This window comes from Podarcis raffonei, chromosome 5 (assembly GCF_027172205.1).
Source record: "Podarcis raffonei isolate rPodRaf1 chromosome 5, rPodRaf1.pri, whole genome shotgun sequence".
Classification (NCBI taxonomy): Eukaryota; Metazoa; Chordata; class Lepidosauria; order Squamata; family Lacertidae; genus Podarcis; species Podarcis raffonei.
In genome coordinates this window covers 86,213,632-86,236,396 of record NC_070606.1, presented here as the reverse complement: position 1 = coordinate 86,236,396, position 22,765 = coordinate 86,213,632, and the positions used below count along the sequence as shown (strand labels likewise).

The following is a 22,765-nucleotide window of genomic DNA, read 5'->3' as shown; positions in this document are numbered from 1 at the left end:
GGCTGCCTACTGTCAATCATCCTCCTTAATGTGAATTTGTTCTTTTACATTCGTTTTAAGTTGGAATGACCTATATGGTGAATGGGGGGGGGGAGGGATGGCTTCTCCCCATCACACTATCTTCAGATGAAACATGGCAGGCTTGTAAATGGATGCTGTTTACACAGGGGTACGGAAAACTTAAGAAATGTTTCTACAAAAGGGAAAGAACTGTTTACACAGGCCTTTGAAAAGTGTGACATATTGCTCTAGTTCCAGCACTAAAAAGCTAAACACTCTTACAGGCATTTGAAGTTCTCTGGCTGAAGCGACAGGGTTGGGCTCCAATTTAGATATTGCTTGTGCGTATAACTAATTGCAATATATTCCCCCACTTGTGGGAGAGGAGAAGGCTCTTGCTCATAGGTTCTCCCTTGGGAATTGAATATTTGGCTCCCCGCCAGTTCTGTACAATGTCCACACTGACTATTTGAATTCCCAGACTCTATTTAACAAGTTTCTAAATAAATAAACTCATTGTCTGTCTGTGTTTTAAAATTATTTCACCTCTTTTGTAAAAATAAAAATAAAAAAAAACAGAAAAGTGACGGAGTCCTATTACACTGGCTTTGCTGCCTGGCTTTTTCTTCCAGGCTCTTTCTAAACAAAGAGAATCGCAGCAGATATACACTTAAACCCAAACCTGTAACTGCATAGGGTGGGAACTGAAGAGAGGGATGGGCAGTGTGTGGCTGTCAGATGCATATCTAGTCAGAGCTAACAGCAGAGACAGGTTCAGAAAGTCAGTTAAATATTAATCCTTTGGAAAAGGAGACCTGTGCGCCTGCCATCTCTTTGGCATGACCCTGCAGATAACTGAACAAGAGGCAGGCCCTGTGGGCAGTGTTCATTCCTATTGCTATAAATGGTGATTTGTGTCCGTTTCACTCTTGTTTCAAGCTCAGGAGTTGCTGATACGAATTGGGAATGCTGAGGCTGTTACCAGAGTCAGCGTAATTCTTTTATTAAAACCATCCTCTCAAAACTATTTGATCGGAACAGTTAGGCTGCAATGGGGTGGGGGAATCACAGGTTCCGGTGGCCAAAAGTGCCCCTTCAGACTTACCTCTCCAAATGGCCAATGGGACTCTTCCTGGGCCCTGCTCTGGATTCTCTGCAAGTGCCCCCCCCCCCGGCTGGGATGGGTCCTTGAAAGCTTGCTTGCCTGCATGGAAGATGGAGAGATGTTTGTGTGGTGTGTGCAGTGTCGTAACATGGGTTGCCGGCACCCAGGGCAAGGCAAGTATTGCACCCCCTAACATACGGTTAGGGCCAGGCGGGCACTGCATGACAATATTAGAAGAGGCATTCTGTCATGTGTGAGAGAAGGGGAAAACACTTTTAAAAAAACAGAGAGAAAAGACTGTGCCTGCTGTGATGCCATGCATGGATGAAACACACCAGCCATCCTTCTAAACAAATGGCAGGTAACTGTTAAAAGAGGCACTCCTTCTTCTAAAACTTCACCTGAGTAGCAGTGTGTGAGTGTATTATGTTTGTGGTGGCAGGAAAGGTATCAGCAGCTGTGGGGTAGAGGTTCTGCTCCCACATCATCCAAGATACTCAAGGCCCTGGCTTGGCCTGCTCCCGAGTACTCAAGAGAGGGAGTGTTTTATGGATCACAACAGGAATGATTCCAGCGGCAACTGCAAGCACAGGCAGACATGCTGCTCTTCCTTCTTCCTTAAAAAACAACACACCACTTTGTGAGCAAATTGGCTTGACATCTTGGTTTCAGAATGACCATAAAATATTGCAGCACTGTGTTCCTATTACAATGTTCTAAAAACTATGGCTGATGCCCTTTATAAACAAACAAAACTGGCTAATCAAATCAGTTTTCTTCAGTCAGTCAAATAATAAATGCAATCTTCATTTATTTGCAGATTACCAAAGTAATAGTTTTGAAGTAAACCCCACCAGAAAAACCTTTGTTAAGTCAATTAAAAAGTTAAAAAACAACAACACAGAACAAAAACAGATTGGTCAAATAGATTAATCAGTTAAAAGTTTCAGTTCTATTCAAAAGAAAGGAGATCCCCTCCTCTTCAGGGTGAGTACTTTAATTTATATGCATTCATATTCATAATGAATTAAAACACAATTTGTTAAGATTTCTTACGCTACGTGAAATCCCAATATATCACTGGGAAGTTCTCCTGTGCAAACTCCATCCACTGAAACATCAGTTGTCTATGGTGCAATCCTATGTGTGCTAATTTGCAAAATGGCCAGGACTTTAAACACAAGAGTCACTGCAGTAATTATAATAGTGATGACAATAACTCCACAAAATAACTGTCCAACTCATTGTATTTTATATTCAACAAGTTTATTAACTGCTACTTCTAAGCACACCATGGAAAGGCTTTGTATATATTTCCTTTCTGAACAACAACTATGAGGTGGGACAGGGAGAGGTCATGTTGGAAGACAGACTCAGCTGTAGTAACAAACTGTTCTTTCTCTTAATTGTGTTTCTGGTCAGTACATTGTGATGTGAAAGAGGTTGCTTTTGATATGCTGCAGTTCTATGCAAGTGCAGGCTGTGATGTTGGTTGCAGAATCCTGTTTCCTGAGAAATGTGGTGCATTTTTCAAAGTGCGTAAAATGCAAGGCTGTGTACAGCCTTGCACAATGGGCAGTGAAATCTCAGTAATTAGATGGGCTGCTGAATAATATATTCAGTGGTCACAAGATAAGGGTTCAAACCCAAACTAGATGTAACAGTGATATTGATGAATCCTTATAAAGTAGGCTTCCTCAACCTCTGCCCTCCAGATGTTTTTGGCCTACAACTCCCTTGATCCCTAGCTGGCAGGACCAGTGTTGAGGGATGATGGGAATTGTAGTCTCAAAACATCTGGAGGGCCAAGGTTGAGGAAGCCTGCTATAAAACAAGTGATTGGGCAATTCAATGCTCAGTAATGGTGGTTAAGGATCCCTTTTTGAGCTGCTTCCTCACATTTAATTTCATTTTATTTATGTATTATATTTCTACCCCACATTTCATCAGAAGAGTTCAAGTAATGCACATGCTTCTTTCCCTCCTCACTGTATTTTCACAGCAAGCCTGTGAGATTGGTTAGGCTGAGAGACAAGGATAATCTCATGAGCTTCATTGCTGAATGGGGATTTGCACTATGGTCTCCTAGGTCCTAATCAAACACTCTAACCACTATGCCACATTGATGTCTCACGGTAGAGGGTACTTCTGTTCTCAGAGTCCAACTGAAAGAAAAACAAGGGGAGAGAGGCAGTGAGTGTTGGTGTCGAAGGAAAGTACCAATCAATTCTGTGTCCAGGGAGGTTGTCTACCAGCTCCATCTCGTATGCAGGCTGAGACCCTACCTGCCCGCAGACTGTCTCACCAGAGTGGTGTATGCTCTAGTTATCTCCCGCTTGGACTACTGCAATGCACTCTACGTAGGGCTATCTTTGAAGATGACCCAGAAACTACAACTGATCCAGAATGAGGCAGCTAGACTGGTGACTGGGCGTGGCTGCTGAGACCATATAACACCGGTCCTGAAAGACCTACATTGGCTCCCAGTAAGTTTCTGAGCACCTTTAAAGCCCTAAATGGCCTCGGCCCAGTATACCTGAAGGAGAGTCTCCACCCCCATTGATCAACCCGAACACTGAGGTCCAGCTCCGAGGGCCTTCTGGCAGCTCCCTCACTGCAAGAAGTGAGGTTACAGGGAACCAGGTAGAGGGCCTTCTTGGTAGTGGCACCTGCCATCAGATGTCAAGGAAATAAACAGCTATCTGACTTTTAGAAGACATCTGAAGGCAGCCCTGTTTAGGGAAGTTTTCAATGTTTGATGTTTTGTTGTGTTTTTAATATTCTGTTGGGAGCCGCCCAGAGTGACTGAGGAAACCCAGCCAGATGGGCGGGATATAAAAAATGAGTTATTCTTATTCTTATAAGGGGAAATATTCAGTAATGCCCCCCACTACCCAATATAGGGTTTAAGTCACATACACACTCATTATGGGATTTGGCGATGATCTGATTCTGCAATATGAGTCTGCTGTCATCCTAATTTATTCTGTCTTCTACACCCTCTTTTGCTTCTTATTTATTACTTCTTCTCTGTTCACCCACACACCCATGTTTACTGAATGTATTAAGGGGGACCACACTTTCTGGCCTCTCTACCACCGTTGCCTGCATGTTCAGTGCAGCATCTTAAAAGAAAAGCATACAAGCTACAACTGCATAGGTTCCTCCTCTCAAAAGTTGCACCAAATGCATGGATGCCAGTGAGTTCCAAATTTAGAAAAATAATGACCTGGCTGTGTTTTAAGCCAGCAAGTAATGTGTACATAGCCAAATCGATTAAAGCACAAGTTGAATTTGCTTAGACAGCAAAGGAGCCTGCCCTCCATCACTTTGCATTGTTGGTGAGGACAACAGAGGGTTTAAGGACTCCTTTCTCTGATGCAGCTTAGATTGCCATAATCAACTAGTTGCAAATTCTGCCCTACCCAAAACCAAAAGGCAATTCCTCCAGTTCATATCATACATAAACCAAAGCTATTACGGCTCTATTTAATTCTAATTTTTTGGGAAGGCGATATTATTTCCATTGAACTGGTTTCCAGAGCTTTAGCGTAAATTCTAAACCTTCTCAATGACTGGAAAACCATGACAAATCATATTTATGACGGGAATAAAACCAACCTTTCATTTTATAGCTTCATAACATAATCTTGCATCCCACAAAACAGCATATCAGTACGATGCCGAGTGCCAATTTTTGATTGTAATCGGTTGTAAACCAAAAGGGAGAGACCTTTGCAAAGTGGTTGCTTTGGGTGAATGAGTCTCCAATTATGCATAGCGTTTCAAAATATTTAGTTTTCCCACTTTAATTGCAGAGAAGTTGACAGGAGTGTGGAACATTAGAATATCTGGTTGTTTTGTCTACTATTGATTATTACTTTGCTAATGTGCTGAGCATTAAACATAAAACAGTAGAATAAAAAGTCACTGAACATTCTTTTTTGTTTATAAACCATAAACCTAATCCATAGAGTGCAATAATTTATAGGCATATGTTCCAGTTTTAGTACAAAAATATTTGGTACAAGATGATGGAAAATGTAAAGCAAATAAATATATAGCATACTTCAGGGCTGTGGGCAATCTCTGCCTGCCAACAGTCCAAATTCTTTATCAAAGAAACACAGATCCTGTGACCAGAATGAATTATTCAAATTAAGCACAATCATCACATACATTTATTTAATTTGAATAGTTTATTCTGTTTTGATTTTTTTACAGAGTTTTGTTGGGCACTTGGCCATGGGACAGGATAACAGAAGGGAATGGAGTAGTGGAGGGGCACAGATAAATATACTGTATATGGAGCATCCTCACACTGAGTCAGACCACTGGTCCTTCAAGCCCAGACTTTCCCCAACTGAAGCCCTTGGAATGCAATTCCCATCATTCCTGATGCTGGCTGGGGCTGATGGGAATTGGAGTCTGACATCATCTGGAGGGCTCTAGAAGTCTGATAGGTAGCAATTTCTAGTCTGTTGCAGCAAAAACAGTAAGAGTCCTGTTCAGGTGCAGCTTGCTATGACTTGTAGGCACTAGAGCTTGGGCCTTTTCAGTTATGACCCCTCATTTTGCAGAACTCCCTTACTGACCTCTGAGTTATGGCTTACAAACAGGCTCTGAAAACACATTTACAGTGGTACCTCGGGTTACATACGCGTCAGGTTACATACGCTTCAGGTTACACACTCCGCTAACCCAGAAATAGTGCTTCAGGTTAAGAACTTTGCTTCAGGATAAGAACAGAAATCGGGCTCCGGCGGCACGGCGTCCGCAGGAGGCCCCGTTAGCTAAAGTGGTGCTTCAGGTTAAGAACAGTTTCAGGTTAAGAACGGACCTCCGGAACGAATTAAGTACTTAACCCGAGGTACCACTGTATTTCAGACTGTGATTAGCTGAGATGCTTTCTCTTTAGTGTGTAGGCTGGCCTTGGATTATTTTCTACTGTTGGGAATTTTCTGCTGTATTTAAAGTAGTGAGCCATTAAAGGTTTGATAGATTTTTGTGGTGGCTTGGCTAGACTTGTACGCTATTGTTTTCAACTATGGTATTTTATTGCAATTGTGTTTATAGTTTTACCATTTATTTATTACATTTGTATACTACCTTTTTCTTCCAAGGAGCTCAAGGTGGTTCACATGGTTCTCCTCCCCATTTCATCCTCTTAACAACCCTGTGAGGTAGGTTAGGCTAAGAGATTCTGACTGAGCTTCATGGCTAAGTGGGGTGATGTTAACCCTGGCCTTCCAGGCCCTAGTCCACTACTCTAACCACTGCAGCTTGTGGCTTTTTGCCAACTACTAAAGTAAATCTGAAGGGACGCGGGTGGCGCTGTGGGTAAAACCTCAGTTCCTAGGACTTGCCGATCAACAGGTCGGTGGTTCGAATCCCCGCGGCGGGGTGCGCTCCCGTTGCTCGGTCCCAGCGCCTGCCAACCTAGCAGTTTGAAAGCACCCCTGGGTGCAAGTAGATAAATAGGGACCGCTTACTAGCGGGAAGGTAAACGGCGTTTCCGTGTGCTGCGCTGGCTCGCCAGATGCAGCTTGTCACGCTGGCCACGTGACCCGGAGGTGTCTGTGGACAGTGCTGGCTCCCGGCCTATAGAGTGGGATGAGCGCACAACCCTAGAGTCTGGCAAGACTGGCCCGTACGGGCAGGGGTACCTTTACCTTTACCTTAAAGTAAATCTGCAAAGCATCCACTATGTTTTCTGCATTGCACGTGCTTAGTGGGACTTCCATGGCAGCTCCTTCGATCCCAAAAATCCCAATAAGTGTTTCACAAAGAGAAATGCAGTTTCCAGCCACCTTTCAAGCCAATTTTTCCTCCCCTCTTTTGCCCCTTTGGCTACAAAGAGATTGGAACCACCAAAATGATGGCTTAATTCATCAAAAAGGTGCAATTAAAGGGAAATGATAGAAAGTGACCACATCAAGGTGGAACTGCAAGAAGGTTTCGAGTGGAAAGAATAAAGTTAATCACTTGGGTAAAAAATACAATTAAAACTTAAAATGATTACATTAAGAAAAGCACCTTAAAAGCACTGCAGGTGCCCAGGCCAATTTTTATTAGATGTGTTGCAGAGGTTCCGCCCCCCACCCTCCCTGTAGATTAATCTTCATCTTTATTGAATTAATACCCTTCCACTCACATTCTGTTCCCTGCCTTTTAAGTCTCTTCTCCCCCCCAACTTGCTAACCTAATTGCATGCAGTGAAGTGTTAGGATGCCCTATTACCATTTTCCTGCAGGATAGGGCACATTCCTTGGCTGTACCTGATACCTTCAGCCATAACTGGCTTGCTTTTATTTTGAACATTGCTCTGCTTCCAAGAATGAGGGACAGGGAGCATTGATCAAAACCAACCAGGCATAATGGGAACTGACATTATGCAAGTTTCCCTGCCGAGATTTGCCAACCACAAACTGCAGCGGCCAAACCCCTGCTAATTCCGGGCCTGGCCACTTTTGAGCAGCAACGGCCAACCCTATCAAACACTGTGGTGGTGAAATTATGAGCTAAAGCAGGGATGGTAAGCTTTTATTTCCTTTGTGTGTGTGTGGGGGGGGGGAGGGCTCCCTTTGCTTTTCTAAATAATGGTCTGGGGAGGGGGTGGAAGTGGTGTCTTTTTTTTTTTGCCACATTCTTAAACCCTTGGGCTTCCTATTGGTGCCATCTAGCAGCAAGGGTTTAAATATTAGTTATTTAATGTATTTATTACATTTATATCCCGCCTTTCCTCCAAGGAGCTTGAGGTGGCATATGTTGTTCTCATCCCCACTCCTCATTTTATTCTCACAACACCCTGGAAGGTAGGCTGAGAGACTGTGTGTTATGTTCTGAAGTTCTCACCCTGGGCCAGCAGGGGGATACTGTAGATAGTTCAGGTCCACATATGCAAATAAGGGATCAAAAGTGACGTTCAGTGATTGGATTGTTACAGAAAATGGTTACTGTTGCGTTCTAGTGGAGCTCTATATAAGCAGGCTGGCTGAATCCTTCAGTTCAGTTCTGTTCTGGCCTGTGAATAAGCAAGAGCTGTTTGAAGAATCGCTGTCGTCTGATATGTTCACCCACAACTTAACACTGTGACCAACCCAAGGTCACCCAGAGAGCTTCATAGCTGAATAGGAACTTGAACCCTGGTCTCCCAGGTCCTTATCCAACACTCTGATCATTACACTACATATGGAGCATATTCACTGCATACAAAGAGCTAAATGTCTGTGTATTTATTTATTTAACGTGGTGTGGGGCGTGTGTACGACGGTTGGTTTTTGTTCTTGTTTTCAGTTTGAAGCTCACAGTACAGTGATACCTCCAGTTGTGGACAGGATCCGTTCTGGATGTCCGGTTGGATCCTGAGGTTTCCGCAACCTGAGAACCGCTTCTGCGCATGCGCACGTGGCAAAACCCAGTAAAATACTTCTGGGTTTGTTGCGTGCGCATCCCGAAGTTTACATAACCAGAGGGTTACATAAACGGAGGTACGACTGTATAAGCTGCCTCCAGAGCCGGCCCCACAATTAGGCAGAGTGAGGCAGCCACCTCAGGCAGCTGTTTTTTATTTTATTGTAATTATAAGATGGATATATACATAAACCCACCCACCCATACATACACTCCCCCCCCCCCAATGAACAGGGTGTCTTAAAGGTCTTTCAGATTACAGGACGAGGAGGCATGGAGCCAGTTCCAGGCCTTGGGCAGCTGAGTATGGGTGTCATGAAAAGGGATCAAACTTTTATTTGTTTGCTTTTTAATTATTGTTATTATTACTATTTTACTTTCAAGGAAAGGTAGAGGTGCTTGTGAGACTTCTGGTCCCGGGTGCCAAAATAACTTGACAAGGCCTTGAGTACTGTGGGGCCTTGGCTTAAGGTGTGTGTTTTCATTTGCTACTTTTGCTTTTGCAAAATGTCTTCAGTTGGTCCTGGCAGCCTTTGAAAGTGATATACCGAACTAGTATACGAGGAGAACATCAGTTATAAATGCATAAATGTATACCATAAAAAGTCTACTAATGGTGGGCAGTGGAGAGAACGCCTATAAAAGCCAAATAAGTGTAAAGTTAAAATATAGGGTTGGATTTAGACAGCTTGGGAGCAGAACTCTACCCATGGGACCCATTCACTGGAAGAAGTAGGGGAGGTGATTTTTATTTTATTTTATTTTCCCCTTCTCCTTCCTTGTATTACTATTGTTTATTTCATTTATGAATCGCTTCTGATGAAGCATTTCGAAGTAATTTTACAATGCAATAAAAGTAATTTACAAAGACAATTTCAAAACGAAAATAATTTGAAATAAATTCAGATATCTATATTCTCCCACCCAAGATGCTCCTGACCCTCCAGAACAGTGGGGCAGGTAGAGCTAGGGACTGCAGAGGGAAAGAGGAATTTGTGAATAATCTCTCTTTTGGGATCTTCCTATGGATCTTGCCTTCAGTGAAAGCAGAAAGCCCTTTCCTTTGTGGAACATAATGAGGTTGAGTGCATAAGAAGGTCTTCATCTGCCATAGGAAGCCTAACGAAGCCGGGGCTACGCAAGTCTCCCTTTGGATCGTGGTATTTCAGTTCTGGATTCTCCTCCCTTTCTTCCAATGAGCTGAAGGAGGCATGCATGCCCCCTCCTGCTTTCACTTTCACAACCACCTTGTGAGGGTGGGTTAGGCTGAGAGAAAATGAGTGGCACAAAGTTCTGGAGTGTCCTTCATAGAGCCATGTGTGAATTTGAACCTGGGTTTCCCCAGTCCTGGCCTGACACTTTTAAACCACACTGGTACGCTGCAAAGTTTAGAGTGTCACCACAGGGAAGGTCCTGGCTTTTCCTCAGATGGTGGAGGGGATTGGCAGAAAGGCCTTTGATATACACATGCTGACAAGAAGACAGTTCCTTCTCTCAGGCTACTCTGGATAAAAGCTGAGCTTCTGGGAGAGAAGCTGCTTCTCACCAATTAAAATGAATTCATTGGGCTGAGGCAATCTAGGCTGACTTTGCCCTCAAGGCCAGAGGAGGAAGGAGTGAGGCCTGCAGAGTGGGAAGCCCTTTCAGCTGTGTGGAAAAAGTAGGCCCTTCAAGGTACTAAGAAGCTTCTAGATGCCTTCTGGCTGGTTCAGGGATTCATCCCAGTGGCTATGCTTTTTTATTCCAAAGCTGGCCCATTTTTTGTGCCTCTTGTTTTTCTTTCACACACCCTGTCTCTTCACGACACCTGGGACACCTCAGCTTTTGCACTACGGATTGTAGATGATCGATTCAAAGCTCCATGGTATGTACAGGATGAGGTGGCTTTCCTAATTTTAATTTGATTTATAATTCCCAGCTATGTTGATAATTGGAATATCTGTCTGTACTTTTTAATGAGTATTTTGGGTTCTGTTTTATGTTCTTAATTTCCCCTTTTTTAATTTATTTATTTCTTAATAAGTCTGCAGAATTGGGGTCTGTTTATTTGGGTAAAGCCTTGGTACTGAATCCAGTTCCTAACCTCTTGGTTGCTTACTATTGTGTAAGTGGTAAACCTGAGGCTCAGGGAGCAGAAAAACCCGTTTCTAGCTTTTTTTCTTTTGAATCTTAAGGGCGTCCTTGCAGGGTTGGTGTTAAATCCTGAATAGTAGTCCTGGCTGTAACACCAGAGTCTGGGCCCAGGATTTTGAGGAGCCAGTCCTTGACACAACCTTCTTTTTCTACATCCCTCTGCTGGGTTTCCTATCTCAATATGTTACAATATGAAAAGCATGGTTCTTTTTCTTATGAGTGGACCTAATAAACAATATTTGTTTTGCTTAAAAACTTTAAATAATTTCTCCTTCAGTTAAATTAATTTAGGACCACTAAGGCTAAGGGAAACTGCTTCAGGACTACCAGTTTTCTATCTCTCAGAAACCAAAATTAGTCATATTATTATTACTATTTCTGAATTTATATGGCACTTAGTGCCCAGATGGCTTCTAAGGAGTTTTCAAAACATGGAAACCAATTACACATTGTACAACATTATGCCAATGTAACATGGGAAGGGAAGCTGAGGGCAGCTGCCTCATTTTTTATTTTATTTTTAAATTCAAAATTGGGAGACCAGCATGCAGGAAGAAATAATCTTTCTCCCTTGTACCAGGATGGGGAGTACCCATGGCTGCTTTTTGTCAGCAAAGAGAAGTGACCAGCCAAAGCGTGGTTTTGAACCAACTGCTTAAAAAGACATGTAGTTTGAACTCAAATCCAAAGATAAGAAATACTTCTTGAGGTAAAGAAAAGCTGATGACTGCATTATTCATTGTAATCCATTTTTGTTATACATCAAGCTCATAGTCCCTGTGCCAACCTATTACTAAACTGGTGAAGACAGATCATGGCTGTTGTATGATATGTAGCAAACAACAGAAATATTAATTTTATAATTAATCAGTAGCCTCTTGTCTGGCGTTGCTCAGGAATTCTATGAAATAAAAAATCAGTATACAGCTTTGAAATAAGTGGTTAACATTATTGCAGTTTTAAAGGGTTCTGTCCACCACCTTGATTCAAAATGGTGTCCAGTTGCATCCAAACATAGACAAAAACCTGCTCCTTGATCTCAGGAACAAAATTTGGTTATAGCATTTTAAAAGGTGACCAAATGCCTAGGAAAAAACTATCTGAGATCCTTAAGTGGAGATGTCAAGGACAGGACCCGTGTTTGATATGCACGTATGCCAGAATCTAGGTTGATCTCCTTCTTGAGTTGGAAAAGTTGGAAGGAAAAACAGCATATGGAAATAAGCTGGTTTGTTTGCTTGTTTAAATATGATTTTGGGATTCTGCCTTTGAATTACTGCCTCTTGAGACTTAGGCGGAACACAGATTTTGTTGCTCCCACCAATGCTTTTGTCAACTCACTGTTCACCACTTCTCCTCCTACATCTCTGTCACAGGACTGAGTGACAGATCTCTTACTCTCATTTTCTCTTCCTGACCCTAAGGATGCTCTCTGATTCTTTCCACTTCACTGCCAAAGGTTGATAGCATTATTCATTTCTCTTGGGGGGGGGGATGTCGTATAGATTGACACAGGTCAGTGGTGATGGTTGGTGCATTCGCTTACAATGTCAGTCAGTGGTGGAGACTTTAATTATAACCCAGCATTTGGGGTGTCCCCAAAAGTAAGACTGTCACTGAACTTTTAAAGCTTAGCACTGGGGTTCCTAAACTGGTCCATGGAGTATCAGTGGTCTGCAAGCTTCATTCAGGTGGTCTATGGCATGTCTGTTGATTTGTGGTTGAAAATGGTAGCAGCACATCAATTGCATTAAATATTCATATATATTTTTAATCGCCTTTTAATTGCTTCTTTAATTTCTTATCCTGTATTTTATTGTATTTCAATTTGAATTCTATGGAATACAATAAAACACATTATATAAGAAATAAAATAAATGGTAAAAATACAATTAAAATCATACAGTGTATTGCACAACACATTAATTGCTACAACTGGCAAGAAAAGCATTAAGTGTTCTGTCAAGATACTCAGCAGTTTCCAAGTGGTCGCTAGGAAGAAATGTTTGGGAACCACTGGCTTAGTAGAATCATAGAGTTCAGGTGATTTGCATGTACTGAACTGGTACCTAATATTGGAGCTTACCTGCTAAGTTTTCCTAAAGGCATTTGCTGTGTTTGTTCTTGTTGTCTTGCCTATTTGGCTGACATGATACTTTTCTGTATGGAGGACCGAATTTTACAATTTTGTCAGATTGTGTACTGTATTTTGGAACTCTGAACCTGTTATTATTATTATGCAAATTATTGTTTTATTTTGTGAGAGAGGCATTTGGTACTATATACAAATCTATGATCTCTAAATATGCTAGATAGGTTTTGAAGTTAATATTTCAAAAATTCTGTGAAAACATTCTACCCCAAAGGCATCGGAAGAAGCTTTTAAATTTAACAAGCTAATGGTCAAAAAGTGAATCTCTGCTTCAAACAGGAATACAGAAGTTGTTTTTCTCCATGCGTTGCCAGTTCTAGCCAGCATGGCCAATGGCCAGGGATGATGGAAAATGTACTGTAGGTCAACATCATCTTGGGGATTACAGATCCCCCAGTTGTTGGCTTAAAAAAAGCAAAACACAAAACATTCCCTCTGTCAATTGTTCTAGCCCAGAGAGTTTTAGAGAATTCATACTGTGCTTTTCCTCTTCTGAAAAACGGGGTATACTTCATTTTCTCTTTAGCACATTCTCTGTTGCATTTTTTAATGTGAAATATTTTGAGCATTAGCCATCAGTAGCAGAGTACTGTATAAACAGGGATATTATTTGGGCTATGGTGTCCTGATATGATCTCTGCTTTTTCCCATCCTCCCTCTGACATATTTGCCTGCAGCAAGGAACTCAACATATTTCACTGCAGGGAAGAGCTCAACTTGTGATGTCAACCTGCTAAACACTCAGTGCATGTATGTTGAAAACATGCCATTTGACCTCTGTCCTGCCAGTGGCTTGTCATTTGAAATTTCAATTGCAAATTGTGTGTTTGTTTAATGCTTTCTCTTATAAACACAAATTAATTTACGAGGTCTCTCCCCGTTTGCTAATGACACTTGTTCAAGAGTGGCTTACATTACCAATCATTAGAAGGAGGCCATTAGTTTCCTCTCTTTTAATATTACATAAGAAGATAAATCCTTGCCCAGTTCAGCAGCTGAAGGCAGACTCTGATTTAGATTTGTGGAGGCCCTTGTTACCTTGCCAGTTGGGCCCTCAATTACTGTGCCCCATCTATATGCTGGAACAGAGTGTGAGTGAGACTAAAATACACACATAAATTCAATTTTTGAATTCTTACAGTTTGGTACGGCAGCTAAACTTTTTGTTTTGGTTCAAAAACTGCAAAAAATAAAATCATTTACTAAAATGGCTCCCCCCCCTTACAATAATATTCTTTTGTTCCCTGACTACGTTTTCATCTTGCCTTTTCTCCATGGAGGTCAAGGTGGTTGCAAGAGCTTCCACCCTCTTCACATCTTCAGGACCCTAGGAGTTCTCTTGTCTTCAGAAAACACCTGGTGAGCTCTTCACTGGGATTCAGAGCCCTTCTGAGGTCTGTTCTGAAAATATCAGATTCCTCCCTTATCTAGTTCAATTTAACTCAGGTACCAAGTACCAACATAAACACAAAGTTTCCCCATCACCAGTTACAGGACACAGTTATATGGAGAAGTAGCCAGAAAAAAGCACATCATAATGAGTCCATTATGTGGGAACATTGAACTAGATAGTATGGGACAGTCCTGTATGATGTAGAGTTCTGTTCTTAGCTACTATGCTGTGCAAGCTTTATGGGCATGTTTAAATTTAATTTTTAAATTTAAATATTAAAAGTGTTCTTGAACATTTTTCAGATATAAAAGTAGCGAAAAATCAATATAGGAACCAAATACATCATGCAGAAAAGAAGATACTATATATTAAATGTGTGGGCCCCTTTTTGGACTCAAATCATATTTTTTCATTGGGTATTGGACAAAATTAACACATTCACAATGCAACCCTATACCTGCCTTCTCAGAAGCAAGTCTCATTGAGTTCAGTCCTACTTGCCTACACTGACCTAGGAGTAAACCCTATTGATCTCCAATAGGACTTAATTCTGAGCAGATATTTAGACGATTGCAGTGCTATTGACAAGTGATGGAAACTGAATATGTCCAACCCACCCAAAGCTTGGAAACCATCCTTAATGCAGGCTCTTCCTTGTACAAACTGGCTTGTGTTTTATATTCATAGACTCGATGGGCTTTTTAAGCTGCCAGTGAATTGCTTTACAAAAATACATTAGCATGGTTTAAAAGGTTGTGGTTTTTTTCTGTTCTCTCCCCTCCCTGACTGTCGTAACTCTTGGCAAGATAAACGTAAAAGGGTTAATTGATCAGACCTTTTAAAAGGTGGCATAAGCACTCGCTAGCATCAGCAATTTTAAGAATGCATTTCACCACAAACAACAACTGGACCTAGATAAGCTGCTTCTATGCAATGGCTAAAGTTATTGGGCAGAGTTGTAAGAACAGGAAGCTGCTTTATACTGAGTCAGATCACTGGGTCCATGTATTGTTCACACTGACTGGCAGTGAGTCTCAAAGACAGGGAGTCCTTGTCAGCCCTACCTTGATATTCCAGGGATTGAATCTGGAATCACCAGCATGCAAAGCAAATGTTGTGCCACTGAGTTTTAGCCCTTTCTGGAGAAAGTCAGACATGCTGCCTAATCCCACTGGGCCTGAACCATATTGCTGATATCCTAGGCATGTCCCATTATTTTAAGTGGGACTGGATCACCTCTAATTCCCTTGGGATTTTGCCCAACGAGATTCGTTCAGGAGTGACAAAAGAAAGTTCTTTGTCACAGAATGCTTAATTTATATAATTTTTCTGCGATAATTTGTGATGGCTACTTGTTTAAATGGGGATTAGACAAGCTCAGGAAGGATCAGACCACCTTGGCTATTAGTCAAGATGGCTATATGGGATCAGAACATCTGGGATCAGAGGCAGAATGCCTTTGAATGCCTCTGACTATAGATCAACAGAGATCCACAGTCTGCTTCTGGACTTCACAAAAGCATTCAGATGGCTATTATAGGAAGCAGGGTGCTGGACTTGGTAGGCATGGAAGCTCAGGATACTGCCTTAGGGCTGTCTACACTAACTGGCAGCAACTCTCCACAGTATTGAACAGCAGTCTCTCACAGCCCTAGCAGGAGATGCTGGGAACTGAAATTTGGACATTCTGCATGCAGAGCAGATGCTTTGCTACTGAGCTATAATCCTGTCCCTTAACCGAAACCCACAGACCTTCTGACCCATCTCTTCTTACATTCCTGTGGACAAGTTACTGATTTGACAAGTAGTACTGAAATGGGGGCTTGACAGATTGATTGCTCAAATCAAATAATCAATCACATAGTAAAGTATAGATTTTAAATAGGATCCTATTTAGCCAATTAACTGCCAGTTCTTTGCTTGATTGACTAGTTAAGCACAATATAAATCTTACGTGATTGTGGTAACAAACGGACAGGTTTGAAAGAACCTGCAAGTCATTCTGCATGCCCAGTGGGGCTTTGGGCTTGTATTTGCCAAACAGCAACCCTACTTACCCTATGGCAAAATGGGTTGGAAACTGGGGAGACTCTCAAAAGCAGTTTGTGATACAACATTGGGGTGTGTGTCTGCATACCAAAGATCAAGGGAGGGGAGAGTTAAAAACTTCTCTGCTGGAATGCTTAAGCTTTTTGGATCCAAAGTTAATGAATGAAGAGCGCACTTTCCCCTAAACCTCTGGTGTATGACAGGTACATGGCTTAGTGTAAATGCGAAAGGAAACACTTTATGTATGGAACACATTACAGTACTCATACACAGTGTGAAGACACACAGAAAGTAAAGGGAGCTGTGTTGGCCCCTTAAAAAAGGATCCTCAAATTCTGAGTTAGGGTAAATCCATTATTAGAGCAACCAAAATGCCACAAAATAATGCACAAACTTTCTAGTTCTCCAGAACTCTTAATCTGGCATTTTATCTGCTCTCATCATTAAATACTTGTACCGTATGAGCATAAAAGTCTTATATTTTTTCCAGAAGAAGTCTGAGTTTGGGCATCGAGGAACCTCAAATGGGGTTCCAGAGGTGATTGATCAAATAGGTCATGATGGTGGTATAGAAGAGAAGAAGGCCTCTTAAGCATATTGGATTTGTCAGGGTATGGCTCTTGAATTATGCGAAACCTGCCTTTGCACGTAAACCACCTATCATCATGATGGGCATATTGAAATAATGATGACCTGACCTAAACCCATGGTTACAGCTACACTGTACGTTTAAAGTACTTATACCACTGTAACAGTCATGGCTGGGAACTGTAGTTTGTCATAGAGCTACAATTCTTAGTACCTTTAACAAACTGCAGTCCCCAGTATTCTTGGGGGGAAACCATGACTGTTAAAATGGCATAAGATTGATTTAAATGTATGATATGGATGTGATATTAAGCTGCGCAGATCATTATTTAAATCAACATTTTTCCTTCTTCAAGATGGCTCTGTTTCCATTTCAAAAGCTGAGTTACATTTTGCCTTTTTTTGAGGTGGGGGGAACAGGTTACAAACTGCTTTTAGAAAGAAACGAAGATGGCATGTCCAGGACTTGAGCTTTATTCAGGAAAAGCCATGTACTTGTCAGAGTGTTACCTTGGTGAATCTCAAGTTGTTTTTTTACTTTCCCTAATTAAGCTCCCTTTAGAGATGGGACCTCCAAGATGGGGAATACAGAGAGTGCTTGGCCTTCTTGTGTCTGGAATTGAATTCCTAAATTCCTCTCCTTGTCCCTACATCAAAGAGAAGTATATTGAGCTGTCTGAGGCACCAATTATATTAACTGGGAGCTATTCAGAACCTTCCATTGTGATTTATTGCCAAGGAAAGAAGTTTTCAGACCCAAACGAGACAGGGAAGGCTGGCTCTTTGCCCAGTTATCAAAACTGATTGAGAGAAGGTATTAAAACAATGGGCAGATTAACATAGTCAATTAGCGTCCCAACATCTTTATCATTGTGACCTGGGCGCCTGTCAGCTCCAGAGTGAGGTGACCAACATGACTTAGATGTGTTGTCCATTAAAGGTCATCAGTGAAAATGGGATCAGATGGATCAGTCAAGGCTAAAGTTCACATTGTTGTGTACTGGCAATCATTAAGTGGTTTCAGTCAATAAGAGCCATTGGACCTAGAAGCATCTGCTATATAGAGAAATGGGGTTCATAAGAGGATTGGAAATGGCTTGGGAGAGAATGTGAATGGTAGGCATTGGTAGTTAGCAGCCCCTGGGCCAAGCTATGCTCTTAATGCAGTGATGGAGAACCTGCTGTCTTCCAGATGTTGTTGGGGTACCTAACCTACCTCATGGGGATATTGCAAGGCTAAAGTGGAGACCATCCATGCCAGCCTGAGCTCTTTGGAGGAAACTCCCTCTTCTACATAGTCATTAAAGATGCAGGAGCTCTTTATATCTGGGTGCCCCAGCAGCATACCTCTCTTTTCTCGTATTAAGAAACATAAGAAGGGCCTTTACTCTCGCTAGAAGCTCAGCCTTGCCCTCGCTGGTTTTGGAAGGAGCATTTGGAAAAGTCCCGTATGCTCAGAGACTTTGCGCCTGTCCATTAGGGGAAATAGGAGGCCCCAAACATTTATTTTTTAGACGTCCTTTTTATGAGGAGGTATGCAGAGATACCATTGACCCCCAGCTGGTGAGGCTTGCTTACCTTCCGGATAAGTCTAAACTCAATTTTCTCCTCTTAGACCTGGATGGTCGCCAGATTCTGCGTGCAGATTGGCAGGCACAGACCCACCCCCCGAAACAAATTAGTTCACCAGGAAAAGAGTCGAAGTTGGCCTTCAGTGTGTTAGGGCCAATTTGTATGGTAGCCCAAATTTTTAGGTCTTTATGTGTATATGGGCTTATTTTAGATTTTAATCTTTAAGCTGTTTTACACGTATATTTTACACTGCTTTACATGTATATTTTATTCTTGTGAAAGCTTTTCGAGCTGGTCTTTGACCGTAATAAATTATGATGATGATGATATCTGGGTGCCTTATAAGTAGAAAGCTGCCCTATTCTAGGTCAGATTTATTGTCCCTCTAGCCCAGTGTTGTCTAATCCAGCCTTCCCCAACCCTGGTGCCTTCTAGAAGTTTCGAATTATAATTCCCACCAGTCCCAGCCAGTATGGCCAATGGTCAGGGATGATGGGAATGATAGTTCAACATCTCTGCAAGGCTGCAGATAGAGGAAGGCTGATTTTAATGGGAGATGCCAGGGATTGAACCTGGAACATTCTGGGTGCAAAGCAGGTGCTGCAGTCCTTCTATGCAGCTCACTGATTTTTCTGACTTGTGCCTCCCTCTCCTCCCAGGAGCATTTGGGGTGTGTGTGTGAAAGAGAGTGCAAGCACTAGAGAGAGAGAAGATTCAGGACTGAGTGAAAAATGTCCAAAGAGTAATTTTTTATGTTATAAACTGAAATGCAAACCCGATGGAGAACTATGGAAATGAGCAGCCTTGCCTGATCCATGCTCTCTCCATATTCCTATGCTAGCGATAATGAAAAGTGCCTTCAGGGATAGGTTGGGCTTATCATTCATCAGTGACACAGTCTTAAGTGGGTAATAACTATGGGCTCTCATATCTAGAATGTATATAAATTTTAGCTTCTCGGTATATTTGCTGCCGACTCTCTTTAATTTATACAATTCCTTCCGCTTTAAACCTGTCAATTGATAGCATTCAATCAATGAGGCTGGCTGATAATAAGGGTAGGAAGAGCTCTCTAGTGGTTAGAACAGGTGCTGGAGAGAGTTGTGGTTGCAGCTGGAAGAGCAGCATTCAGTCACCATCTGCAGAACTGGGCTGCTTCAGATACAGCAAACGTTCCTGAAAGGGAAAGCAGTTCCCGGTTGGTAGTTGCATCTGTCAGTTGGACCAGTTACTGGCCAGGACCATATCTGTGTAGGTATATTGCTACAGACTCTGTTTCAGGCAGATCTATATGTGGATGGTAGGTTGCACATAGGGTAGCTGCTTACACATCCCTCCACAGTCACCAAAAACAAGGTCAAAAGAGGGCACTGATTTGCATGAAATCTGCACGCATTAATTTATGTCTTTCTATTTATTTTTGTTAGGGACGCGGGTGGCGCTGTGGGTAAAACCTCAGCGCCTAGGACTTGCCGATCGTATGGTCGGCGGTTCGAATCCCCGCGGCGGGGTGAGCTCGAAAGCACCCCTAAGTGCAAGTAGATAAATAGGTACCGCTTTATAGCAGGAAGGTAAATGGCGTTTCCGTGTGCTGCGCTGGTGCTGGCTCACCAGAGCAGCTTCGTCACGCTGGCCACGTGACCCGGAAGTGTCTCCGGACAGCGCTGGCCCCCGGCCTCTTAAGTGAGATGGGCGCGCAACCCCAGAGTTGGTCACGACTGGCCCGTACGGGCAGGGGTACCTTTACCTTTACCTATTTATTTTCATTATTTATTTTGAAGCATGTATAAACTGCTTGATATTTTAAAAATCTAAGTGGTGTATGTACATTTCTTTTTTTAAAAAGAAAACCCAATATCATTTAAAAAATACAGCCCAATACTAATAAGCAGTATAAGAGAATATAAAATAGTTTTAAAAAGAAAAAAAAAGAACAGATTACACAGTTCTTTCTACCATCTCAAGATTCTCTCAGTCCATTCCCACTTCATTCTGTTGCATGTTTATCCCAGTGCTCCCCCCACCCAAGGTGATTGGTGCTGAAATTGCTGACCATTTGATTGAGGCTATACGCAAATTTCCTGATGTAAGGTTGAGAACAGCACTTGAAAGTGCGGGACTGCATGGGAGGGTGCAGAATAGGGGGCGTGCAACCCTGGTAAGTCTTGCTTGATCTTGCAGTGGCTTTTGATGCCATGGACCATGGTATCCTCCTGAACCATCTCCATGAGCTGAGAGCTGGAGGCACTGTGGGTCTGTTTCTGCCTAACTATGGGGCCAGTCTTGGATAGTAGCACGGGGTGATTGTTTTTTGGCTCCCTGACAGTTATGCCGTGGGGTCCAGTGCTGTTTAACAACTATATAAGTAATTGAGAATGGGCATTAAGGAGATGGAGCACGGTATCATCAGTTTACTGTTGATACTCAGCTCTGTTTCTCTCTTACATCTTAATTAGGTGTGGCCCTACAATCCCTGGACTAATGCCAAGACACAGTGGTGGGCTGAATGAGGGCCAATAAGATGAATCCGAATCCTGATAAGATGGAGACCCTGTGGACAAATGGTTCCCATTTACAGGAGTTGGAGAGTATGCATGTTCTTGATAGTGTTTACTACATCTGTGGTCCTTTTTGTCCTCTTTTGGTAATGCATTCCCTTTTTTGGTAAATGTGCAGCTGGCCAGCCTAGATCTTCACTTGTCTTGTGTGGGCTCAGCTCATATCTCTGCAAACATCCTTGTACTGCAGACCTGTATGTCCAAGAGAATAATTATCCTGAATAATAGACAAGGAAGTAAAGGAAGTAAATTTATGTAATGCCCTAGACAAGCCTTTCTGTGTGGCAACTTTGTCCTGGTTAATTTATGAACTTGCTTCTTTAATATCAATGGACATATTTCTTGCACAAACCAGTACAGGCTCTGTGGCATCAATATCTCCTGCACGTTTTTCTACTAAACTTTTATTGTTTCTTGTGCTCCTGGCTCATCTCTTTAAATACCCCCCCCCCCCACATTTCAATCACTTGAGAGCACCTTATTTGAGCAAAATAACTCCTCCAGAAAGGCCCTGGCTTGATCAATAAACAAGCATTGAGCAAAGATAAATAAACTTGAAACAGACATCATAATTAACCTGCTCCAGCAAGAACAAAATGAATTAGTGATGATTGAACGTTTGGCAAAGAAAAAAAAGTTCCTTTGGCTCCAGCTCTGTGCAGTCTATTTCAATAGCTTGAGAATCTTTTGAAAACCCACTTGAAATGGCCAAGAGCTTGTGATGTTCAGTGATAGGAAGGAGAAAACAGGGCCTCCTTGCCAGACGAGAATGGGTGATGGCTTTTTGGAACTATGATGGAAATAAAGCTGTTGAAAGCTTTTAAAGATGCATACCGATGAAGCACAAAAGAAGGAAGGAAGATGACCGTCTTCAGCATCCCTGAACTTGCTTGAAAAAAAACTATGATGCCCTTCTAAGAATAAGTTTCCCAGTTTTTGGCTTCAGGAAACTGGCCTGCATCAGCTTGGAGGCGCAGCAAAAACAAACCAATTGTTTATTGGTATGTCTGCTGAACAGGTGCTGTTCCCATTTTCACAAGTACCGGCTATTGTTCTCTGGAAATGCACTGTCTTTATTTACTTTTTTGAAATGGGAAGGCCCAAAGTTGCAGAGTAAGAAAGGATAATTCTTTCAGACCCTTTCCTGGTGTTTCTGCAACAGGCATGCAGCATGATCCAAATAACTGTAAAACCAGTCCCACAGCCCCAATGAAGCTACCGATGATTTTCTAGAAAAGCAGCTCTCCCCCATACTCAAAGGGTGGAGAACCTCCGGTCCCAGGGAGTGAATGTAGCCCTCTGCAGCAGTGAGGAGGGCAGGACGTGGGGCACACTCCTGAGGGATGCGAGGGTGCCTTCCCACGTGCCACAGTTCAGGGTAGGAGAGGGGCGGGGAAGCTGCTGCTCACTTCCCTTCTGCTCTCCACAGCCGGGTCAGACATTACCCAGCAACGGAGCTGCTGCGGCTGGGTGTGCCTCGCCATGGCTGAGGAGGGCTGCTCTCTGCCGCTGGGTCAGAAGAGCTGCTGTTGCCAGGCGCGAAGTGTGCTGCCCACTCACCTGCCATTTTGTCACCCCCCTGAGTCACAACACCCGGGGCGGACAGCACCCACCGAACCCCTCTGGCCCTTTGGGCCTTTCTGTCTCCCCAAGCCACACCCCTCACTGGTCCTGCTTTGCATCCTGAGTGTTTTTGCCAGACTGGAATGCACCTTGAATTCCAATAATGCCCTTGCTTCTCTGGTTGGAGGATCAGGAGGGGTGTGTGAATGTGTGTGTAGAAGCTTACTGTACATAAAGGT

At 42.6% G+C, this 22,765-nt stretch overlaps 1 protein-coding gene and 1 long non-coding RNA gene across 14 annotated transcripts in view; one reads left to right on the top strand and one right to left on the bottom strand.

The window, feature by feature from the left end:
• MECOM (MDS1 and EVI1 complex locus) overlaps window positions 1-22,765 on the top strand; it is a 467,205-nt gene that overhangs the window by 10,700 nt on the left and 433,740 nt on the right. The window lies entirely within an intron of this gene.
• LOC128414747 (uncharacterized) overlaps window positions 1-22,765 on the bottom strand; it is a 54,445-nt gene that overhangs the window by 679 nt on the left and 31,001 nt on the right. The gene's annotated exons all lie outside the window — the stretch shown is intronic.